Source organism: Miniopterus natalensis, chromosome X, assembly GCF_054644295.1.
Source record: "Miniopterus natalensis isolate mMinNat1 chromosome X, mMinNat1.hap1, whole genome shotgun sequence".
NCBI lineage: Eukaryota > Metazoa > Chordata > Mammalia > Chiroptera > Miniopteridae > Miniopterus > Miniopterus natalensis.
The window spans coordinates 11,973,641-11,985,089 of NC_142103.1; the positions used below are offsets into that span (position 1 = coordinate 11,973,641).

The 11,449-nt window shown below is 37.9% G+C and overlaps 1 pseudogene; it reads right to left on the minus strand.

The window, feature by feature from the left end:
* Positions 1-10,195: 10,195 nt before the first annotated feature.
* On the minus strand, positions 10,196-10,635 carry LOC107524997 (large ribosomal subunit protein uL24 pseudogene; annotated as a pseudogene).
* Positions 10,636-11,449: the final 814 nt, after the last annotated feature.

Below are 11,449 nucleotides of genomic sequence, written 5' to 3' on the forward strand. Positions count from 1 at the left end.
GGTTTAGAGGTTAGATATCAGAGCTATGCCTGTGGTAAAGAGACTTCTCAACTTTCGCGCATTCATTCAGCCTCCATTCCTGCTTAATTCAATGAAAATATTCTGCATCACTTATCTTCCTCCCTTTGGGGTCTCCTTACGTTGTAGGTATTTTCTTTTTGCTCTTTTAGCCCTTTCATTAATCCTTCCAAAAATCAGTGAAATACATTTTAGCATGAATGCTTGAAGGGGTGGAAGACTCTCCTGCAGGATGTGGTACTTACATGTAATTTGTAAATGACAACACTGATGATGCAGTTATATGGTTCCTAAGAGCCCATTTCACCCAAGATGTGTTTGTCTTTTTTTTTTTTTTTAAATACTTAGTCATTTTAAGACAACCTGGGTAAGGAGCATGTGACAGGCTCTGAACTCTGTACAGTTCTCACCTCATCGGCACCATGCATCTTGCAAATTGCCTTTTCATTATTTTCCACAGGATTGGAAATGGTGGGTGGGCGACAATTCCTACTAAATTTATGCCCTTTTCAACATCGTATGGCCAGCTCTGACTCACAGTTTGTGGGCTAGGAAATATGAAGAAATCATGCAATAGCTCTAAAACTAAATTTTTATAATATAAATCAACACTCCATGTTGAGCTTTATTTAAAACAGAACCGACTGAAAATTCAGTACCATTGTAATATTTTTAAAAAATTCAGTTCCTCATGAGGCCACATATAAATCAAGAAAACCTACTAACCATTGCGGAAGGCGAGGGAGGGGGTGCTGAATAGCAAACTCAGAGTAAGGGCGGTTTTCCCTTTTTCCTGGGTTCCGGTTATGAACAGAGTGTGGGCCGAGTGAAGGACGTGGGGGGAGAGGGGTGATGAAAAACAGTGACTGCTGATAATTTCAAATGATTAATTTTTAACTGGATTTCTACACTAGCATTGAGGGCATTATCTTATAAAGAGCAAACAATGCAGAGGAAACTATCAAGAAGAGCTACCTGTTAATGTAGGGGAATGTTAATTGAATTCCTCTCTTCCTCGATAAGACCCAAAAATGGGGCATTCTATTCTGGCCATCACATGAAGATAAAATGAGATAGGGAAAAGGCCACTGACATAATAAAACTGAAGAAATAGCCCAGATTTGCCTTCTAGCTCCATTTAAGCATTCTTTAAGGGAAGAGAAGCAGTATAACAATGGACTTGTTAAGAAAATATCAACTAAAATTGCAGTCTTTATTTTATTGCAGATTACTGCAACGCACATAGTTGATTTTTAAATAAATAAAAAACATAAAATGTGAAAACACCGAGATGTGAAATAACTGCTTGGGCTCCTGGGCAAAGTTGCAATAAATGAAGCGGTGGTTCCCCAAACTATGCCTCTTTTGTTACCACTAAGAGGAAGAGCTGTTGAGACTTCTATCAGGTACCCATTTGGGAGGACATCTGAGACTTGATGGGATGATTTTACAACACACACACACACACACACACACACACACACACACACACACACACACACACATCCTTTAAAGCGTCAGGGGCCAGAACAGTGTAATGCTGAGAATTAACATACTAAAATGCAAAGAGCAAATCTGTAATTGTGCAGAGAAATCAGAGTGGGGCTGAATATCCATGAGGCCGAGCAGAAACTGGCTGTCATCTCGATGCTCTCTGTCTACAGATGACGCTAAGGAGAGCACAGGGCCAAAGCTGGGCACACTGATAGAGAGGACATTTGTCTCAGAATGCGTCTCTCCTTGGGAAAGAGAAAAACTCAATACCCCGCAGCGCTCTACAGAGTCGGCCAAGGCATGGTCCTTGCTTCCAAAGCACTTATATTTTGGAGAAAGTGAAAGATGTAGGCGAGCAATGGGCTGTTCTGAATAGTAGGAGATACTCCCAGAGGCAAAATGTAGCAGGGAAGCGCTGTGTAAGTAGGGAAAGAAGTTGTTCATTTTGATGACCACCGATAAAGGCTCCCATGAAGACATGGCACTGAAGTCACTTGTGAGGTGGGTGTCAAAGATATGGATTGGAAATTAATAAGCACAGAAGAAAGGGGAGCCAGAGGCGTGAAGAATAAAATAAAACATGGAAAGACAAGGGAGAAAATGGAGACTGTGGATCATTAAAGAGTGACCAAAGGCAGCTGGGTTAGGAGAGAGAGACAATGTGATCAGACAGGAGAGCAGCTAGGAGAGAAACATCCCATAGCAGAAGGTGTGCGGGGAGGAGAGTATTCATAGACGTGCGTGCTAACCAAATTCTGCTGAAAGATAGTCACAGTGCAGTAAGCGACAAATTAGATCCATAAAATCAAAGCAACCTGTCTGGAAGAGACATTAAAGACAGGGACATAACTAAGAAAGAGGTATCTAAATGGCACGCCACGTATGTATGTGTGTGTGTGTGTAATCCTATGTTCCAGCACTGGGGAAGCAGCTAGAAACAATTGTGAAACAAAAAGCTCTTGTTTAAAGTATCTGGCTTTCATCTGGAAGTCACAGAAGGAAAAAAATAAATAAAAAAAACATCAAAGAATGAAATTAGAGTTTCAGACTTCATCCATGAAGGGAAATCATTCAGGCGGGCAGACAATTCAACATACAGATGATGTAGCACAGAATTGTACGCTTGAGGCCTGTATCATTTTATTAACCAATGTCACCCCAATACATTTAATAAAAATTAAAAGTAAAGAATTATTGATAAGGGCCTAGGAGTTTGGGGAAATGGGATCGGATGCCATTTTGGGTAAAGTAAAGTAAGCAAAGTCCTCTCTGAGATGGGGAAGGCAAGTTAACAAGCTACAGTCTAGCGAGGGTTGTTCCGTAAAAGCTAGTGAGGGTCAGTTCGATACTGAACTCTGTCCCTTTTCTTTCACACTGCAATTCAAGTAGAAATACAAGCAGGGAGCAGTATGCAAAATAGGGAGTAAACATGGGAAAACAAAAATTGCAAAATAGAAACTTCTGAAAGCATGTGCTACAATTGCAATTGAACCACTTCGCTGATGTGCTTACCCCACACGACATATGCTGCAGAGGGGCCTCCGTGGAGTTTATCGCGCACTAACTTATCCCACTGCGCTTCCTTCTGCAGCGACAACCAGTCACAGCTCAGCAGGATACACACATTGGCTACCCTGTGCTCTTGCCCTGGCTTTGGGTTACAAATCGGAACAAAAGGAATTCTGTATATCTAGATTTTACAGGTTGCTATGAAGTTTGTCTACCGATAGTACTATGCCTCCTCTTTGTTTAACCTTCTCGTGAAGAGCTGAAGAATTGTTCACTCTCTGGCAATGGGGAGCAGCGAAAATGTAAATAGTGTGCCAAGAGTAAACACTTTTAAATATTAAGGATGTGTATTTTTCTTACTGGGTTCAATATGTTTAGGGAGACTATTATTTATCTTGTAGAATCAGTTAGAAAAGTCAATATTTCCGTGTACACATCAAATAATATTAAAAGCACATGCAACATGTTGTGTTAATGCCACACACGGAGGGATCTATGTAGAAATATTCAATATCTGAATTAATTTTTATAACATCAGCATTGCTTCGCCATGATATTGTATTTCTGATGTTTATTACCCAGCTCAGAGCAAAGAGTCATTACTTACTTCCTAAAAGTGTATAATTTAAATCAAATGGTACTTACGTAGGAAGAAAACAGTAGTTGAACGGACATAGGCAAATGGAATTTTCAACATATACCTCTTTGAAACTATTGGGGGGAAAAAGGTCTATCCTTTGGTAGGGTGACCGCTTTTTCTCATTTCATGAAAGAGTTACACAGTGGAGCCTGTGACGCTGCACCCAGGCTCCCCTTCAGGAAGGGTGATCTTACTCCTGGATTTCGCCCTGAGCTCTTAGCTCTCTTCAGAGTGAAGTCATTGCCTTACCTAAGGTTCTCTTGCTTGAGGTTGACTGCTTCGAATAACTGATCAGTGTGGAAGTATGAAGGCCCAGCCCATTGCCTCTATTTGGAATAAGTCTAAAGGGTGGCCCCAGCTCTAGAGCTCCCAGGGAGGGCCAGCTGAGACCTTATTTGGGGTTGCATCACAGCTCAGCTTCCCCCTTCTGTCCAATCTTCCTTTGTCCCTGTCATTTCTATAGGTGTTGGGTAAATCTGGCCTCGGAGTCTGCTTCCCAAAGATCTCAATTTATGATATGCTATGAGAAGCCTATTATGTGATATTTAATGTTAGATTGTTCAAGTGTTTTATAGATTAGTCCTAAAGCTCTCTATAGATAACCACTATATTCCACTCATCAGGGATTTTGATTAGCAGACATATACTTTAATTCAGGCCTTGTTACTAAAATAGGGAGTGTCATTAAAGAATCTGTAAATCCATCTAGATCGCGTTCTTATCTCTGCAATATCATTCCTCATGTTGGTTAAGGCAATGATATAATTCAGAGCTATGGAAAATTTGAAAATCTTTGCTAAAGTATAACAAATCCCTGTTCATACCTTCTATGGTCTGAATGTATGCGTTGTCCCAAAATGTATACGTTGAAATCCTAATGCCTAATGTAATGGTATTAGAAGGTGAGGTCTTTGGGAGGGGATTTGTTCCTGCGAGTAGAGCCTTCATAAATGGGATTAGCGTTCTGTTAAGAGACCCCACAGAGGCCCCTAGCCCCGAGCACCGTGTGAGGGCACAGCCAGAGGTGACAGTCTGCCACCAGGAAGAGGGCCCTCATGCAACCACGCTGGCCTCCTGATGGTGGGCGTCTATCTTCTAGGGCTGTAAGAAATAAATGTGTTATTTATAAGTTACCTGGCCTATGATACTGTGCTATAACAACCTGAAGAGACTAAGGGAATATTATATAGAAAAGTATTCCTATAGGGATGCATTTTAAATATGTCAAGATGAGCAAGATTCTCCAATGTTCTTATTTGCATTGACTTGTTCAATATAGGCAGCTTCTATGACAAGGAGTTCTAAATACATTCTGGCATATTTTTCTACAAATAATATACACTCAACCCCTAGTCTTTAGTATTAAGGCTGGCGGTTAAAATATTCATGCATAAAAAATGTCATTATGCGATTGTATCTGATGAAAGTTTTATTGCGTAATTCCAGACTCATGAAACTATAACGGTTTCTTCCTCTAGGTTACAATTCTTAGAGAAAATCACTTTGAAATGACCTGCTTCACAATGTAGTGTATTTTCAGCGTCTATGTTCTGTTAATTAGCCAATTGTGTGTTTTGAAGGGTGTTTAACCTTTCTCTCATGTGGTGATGTTAAGAAAACTGGAAGAATAGCTTGTTTTTAAAATAAATTTTCTTGAAACCATACAAATCCTAGAAGAAACTATAGGCAGCAAAATGTCAGACATCTCTCATAGCAATATGTTTGCCGGTACATCTCCTAGGGCAAGAGAAACTAAGGAGAAAATAAACAAATGGGACTGCATCAAAATAAAAAGCTTCTGCACAGCAAATGAAACCATCAACAAAACGAAAAGGGAACCCATTGTATGGCAGAACATATTTGCCAATGACACATCTGATGGGGGTTAATTTCCAAAATACATAAGGAATTCATACAGCTTAACAAAAGGAAGACACATGATCCAATTAAAAAATGGGCAAAGGACCTGAATAGACAGTTCTCTAAAGAGGACATACAGATGGCCAAGGGACACATGAGAAAATGCTCAAAGTTACCAATCATCAGAGATGCAAATTAAGCCCACAATGAGGTGTCACCTCACACCTGTCAGAGTGGATGCCATCAGCAAATCAACAAATGACAAGTGCTGGCAAGGGTGTGGGGAAAGGGGACCCTAGTACACTGCCTGTGGGAATGCAGACTGCAGCAGCCACTATGGAAAGCTGTATGGAGGTTCCTCAAAAAAATAAATATGAAACTGCTATTTGACCCAGTGATCTCACTTCCAGGAATATATCCTAAGAAACCAGAAATACCAATCAGAGGGAATATATGTACCCCTGTGTTCATAGAAGTACTACTTACAATAGCTAAGTTCTGGAAGCAGCCCACGTGCCCATCAGTAGATGGATGGATAAAAAGCTGTGGGACATTTACACCATGGAGTACTATGCAGCTATAAAGAAGAAGGATCTCGCACCCTTTGAGACAGCATGGAGGGGGCCTGGGGAGTATTGCGCTAAGCGAAAGAAATAAGCCAGTCAGAAAAAGACAAGTATCCCATGATCTCACGCATATGTGGAATCTAATGAAAGATAACTGATGAGCAAAATAGGCCCAGAGGCATGGAAGCATGGCACAGACTGAAGGATCTCAGAGGGAAGGGGGAAGGGGGAATGGGAAAAGATTAACCCAAGAACTTATATGCAAATATACATAACCCAGGGGCAGAGACAGTAGTGTGTTGAAGGCCTGGGGTGGGGTAGAAGGGATCAGTGGGGGAATAAAGGGGACCTCTGTAACACTTTGAACAATAAAGATAAATTTTTTAAAAACCCTGAAAACAACAAACAAAAAGAAGACAAACAGAAACTTTAGACACAGATAACAGTATGGTGGTTACCAGAGGGAAAGGGGAATTGGGGAGGTAGAAACAGGTGAAGGGGGTCAAATATGTGGTGACAGAAGGAGATGACTTTGGGTGATGAACACAATGCAGTATACAGATGACGTACCAGAGACTTGTACACTTGAAATCTGTTTAGTTTTATTACCCAATATCAGCCCCATGAACTTAAGTTAAAAAAATGTTAAATAAAGAATAAATAAATAAATAAAATTTCCAGTCCAATCAGCTTCTGTGCTCCATTGCCTGAAGTTCAAAACCTGTTTGACTTTAAAATATGCAACCTCAGAATGAATCATTCTCAATGTTATTTTTTTTCTAAAATATTCATTCTCTCAAATCCTAGAAGAATTGGAGCAGCACTATTCTAATACGGTAAAATGATAATCCAATTACCTACATGATGAATAGAGTGGGTATATACATATGAATATATGACATGCATATATAAATATGAATATGTATGACATATATGTAATTAGATATAGGACAACATTCTTAAGCTATGTAAGGGATTCAAGAGACAGAAAATTGATCAAAGCAGCCTTGCTGCAGTTGCAAATGATAGATCTCTTCTCAACTATTTCCATCATGTAGAACTAGAACTCATTACAGAGTCAGAGAGGAAGTTTTGAGATAAGTACCCTTCGGTGATGTGCTGGAGTCAACACAAACTGGCTTAAAGTGCTGACTGTGTGCTTCTATTTCCAACTCCACGGGCCTACTGAGGTCACATTGGTGGCTTGAAAGGGCCATGGTAGGAAGATATAGACCATAGAAAGCAGCAAGCAGTATAAATCTAAACTTTTCTCCCCAGGAGAGCCAGTTGTTGAACATTTACATAAAACTCGGGCAAGTGTCTGCATGGCCCCTTTATTATGAACAAAGTTGGCATTATCGGCATGATAAAATTTTCAAAACACCTAAAGAACAGCATTCCTTTTGTACTAAGGATGCACTGTACCAACCTCTTAGAATATGAATTTCCTTCCTGATTAAAAATTCAGGAAGTCATCAGCAGTGTAGAAGGGTCGCATAGTTATTTCATCTAGATTCATATTCTCTGTCCTTTACTTCTAGATAATTAGTTCATTAGTTTGATATTCACTATCTTGTATATTTTATCTGGAGACATTTTAAGCTTAAAAGTATTTAATGATGAAATATTTAAACAGAAAATACAGAGTATATTATAACAAAAGTAGTTACCACAAGGTACATTTAACAAAGATTAACATTTTGTCTATTTGCTGAGGCGCCTTCCTCCCTCTACTGTAGTTTTGATTAAAGAAATGAAATATAAGCCTCACCACCATCCCGTCCCTCACTGCCCTACTCTTCTCCAGAGTTAATCACTACTTAATATTGGCATGTGATATCATTAACTATAATCAGTGTGTGAAATAATGCATAGTATATTTGCATACTTAAAGTACTACATAAATGGTATTATACTATGCATATGTTTATTTCTTTTCTACAATTTTTATTTTGTGATTTCTAAATTACTATATATCTATGTTACTTAATGATTATAATTCAAACATAGATAAATGTTGAAAAAAATTCACCACATGTCTTCCATTCAGATTCAACAACAATCAACATCGCTTTTTTATTGTGTACTCTTTTTCTCTTTACATAAACATTTCTCTGTGGGTCTCCTAAGAAGAAAATCATCCTTCAATATAACTACAATGTCATCATCACACCTAAAACAATAAACAATAATTCTATCATATTATCTAGGACCTGGTCTCTAGTCATTCCCCCCACTTATCACAAATTAGAACCTATCTTTGGTTTTGTTTAACCGGATTCCAACCAAGATTCATGCATTGCGTTGGGTTATTTGTATGTTTCCTTTCATTTAAAAGACCCCTACATTTTTTTAAAATTCCATTCATTATTTTAAAGTTGCCCAGCTAAGTTGGTTTATAGAATGTCCCATTTTATTTGTTTGACTGGTCCCTTATAGCATTAAAAAAAAAGTGTACCTTGCATTTTTGTGAACTGAGAATTTCCTTCTGGTGACGGCTTCAAATATATCTCATATATTTCAATATGTAGTACTATCATTCTCATTGCTTCTTAGAAAGAATGCAGTTTTCTTTAGTATCCTATGCTCCAAAAATTGTGTAATATTTACAGGCAAAAGTGACTTTCAGTTTTTTGCATTGTATTTTTAATTTCCAGATCTTATACCTGATGATAAAAAAATATTCATACATTTTCTCTTTATGACACTTCCTGATATGGGCCTTCACATATGATTAAATCTGAGATAGTCTATGAGCATTCTGGGAGAACATACACTGACTATCGTTAGATTGTAGTATTTAATATGTAGATATAAAATAGACTATATTAATTATGTTGTTTTTATCTCTTACATTTTGACCTATTTATGTCTATGCCTAATCATTCTTTTATACTGAGTGTGGTATATTGAAGTTTCCCATTATTAATGTTTTTACATATTTCTCCATGTATTGCCTGTACTTCCTTCTGTACATCAATATTGCACCAACATTTTTTAAGGGTGCTAGTCTGTGAAGTAATGATTAGGAGATAAAATAGGGTCAACAGGATGTTGAAAATGGAGTCAATGGTAGGGTTTTTCATAAGATGTGAGAATCTCTGAAGGGTCCCGTTGTCCCAAATAATCTCCCTCGCCATGTGGCTCATGGCTAAAATTTCTGTTATTTTAATTCAGTAATTTAAGATATTATTGTTATGACCTAAATATGAAGAAGTGAAAGTTCTATACAAAAGCTCATGAGCATATTAACTTATTAACTGATTAACAGCCCCTAAAAACCACAGCACATACTACTTTATCAGAAAATCTTCAACTGGGATAGAAATAACTACAATTTTGTGAGGGATCAAAGTGAAAAGAGCTCAGGATATAGATCATGGGGTAGTATGTATAATTAGATGAACAGTTTACTAGAAGTTTGAGCTAAATGGAATATGACAAGAAAAGTAAATTCAAGGTATACAGGTTATGAAGGAAGAAATAAAACTGCCACTGTTTGCACATGATGTGATCATCTATGTAGAAAATCTGAAACAATCACACACACCCAAAACAAATGCACTTTATCACAAAATATAGGTTGAATAAATAATCACTGAATTAAATAGAATTTAGTTGAAAAATGGTGTACCAAGACTTCTCTTAAAATAGCTAAAATTTTCTCTTTTCTTTTTTTAAATATTTTTAAAATTTTTCAGTTACAGTTGACATAGAGCATTATATTAGTTTCAGGTGTGCACCCCAGTGATTTGACATTATAAAACTTACTAAGTGATCATTCCGAAAAACCTCATACCCATACATAGTTATTAGAATATTATTGATATTATTGACTATATTCCCTACGCTGTACTTTACATCCCATGACTATTCTGTAACTAAGTTGTACTTCTAAATCCCTTCACCTTTTCCACCCATCCCCTCAACACCTCTCCCACCTGGCAACCATCAAAATATTCTCTGTATCTATGAGTCTGTCTCTGTCCTGTGTGTTCGTTTATTTTGATTTTCACATCCAATTTTTTATAGATATGTTTATTGCTATTTCACTGTTCACTTTTTTTTCCATTTTAAGTTTCTAATGAAAATTGTATATAAGATTGCTTTATTCCTGCATCTTTTCAATTGTTTCTTCCTTGCATTTGCCTTTTTCCTTTCCTACTTGGCGAGATGTGGCTTTACGTTCAAGGATCTTTTTGTGGCCTTTGTCCAGCTTTAGTCTAGTGAGAACCACGTTGCTGGGGTGAATGCCCACAGGAACAGTTGTGCCATCAGCCTTGTCCCGTTGCACTCATTCGATGTAGGTGACATACTTCTTCCTGCAAACCTGGACTACTTTGCCAGTTTGCTGCCCTTTATAATGTCCTCGAACAACCTCAACTTCATCATCCTTCCGGATGGGATGGGCATGGATCGAACACTCTACTTCTGTCTCAGCTCTTTGGAAAGAAAAGACATAATCTTCCTGCGAGCGTGGGAAGGTGCATTGAAATGCCCTTTGCAGTTCTTGCTTTGGTCAGAAGTCACAAAGGGATTGAACTTCATTTTGACCATTGGCGCCTCTAGGATCCATTGTTCATTTTTCATCTTTTTCCCCTTCTTCTTCTAAAAGAAGACCCCTTAGCATTTTGTGATACTGGTTTCGTGGGGATGAACTCCTTTAGCTTTTCCAGTGTCCCCTCAAAATCATACATTGAAGTGCTAACCCCCAATTCGATGGTAGTTGGAGACAGGACCTTTAGCAAGGTAATTAAGGGTAAATGAGGTAAAACACTGGGGCCCTAATCCAATAAGACTGGTATCCTTATAAGAGGAAGAAACACCAGGAGTGCACCCACATAGAGAAAAGGCCACGTAGAGGACACAGAGACTGAAGTCAGGGAGGGAGGCCTCTGGAAAAACTAAACCTGCTGACATATTGATCTGGGACTTCCAGCCTCTAGAAATATAAAAAAAATAAATTTCTGTTGTTTAAGCCTCTCAGTCTGGGGTATTTTGTTATGCGGCTCTAGATGACTAATATACTATGCTAAAAATAAATTATTATTTGAAAAAGCCAAATATTTCTAAGATTTTTGATAGGTAATTTCTTATTTCCTGGGTGAAGTCAGTTTAAATGTTAGTTAATATAATCATTCTTAATATTATTTCAAGACAGCGTATGTGGAATGCCCACCTATCAGAGAAACATAGCTTATTGTTGTATGTGTAAAAAAAATAAGAAAAATATCTGTTGATTTTAGTAGAAAAGAAATTAGCATAAGAGCTGAAGTTATAAGCCTTCCATCTGCATTTATATTCAAGCCCGGGCACAAATATAGTTTTCCGATAGATTTTTACATTCAGTCCAAAATATATG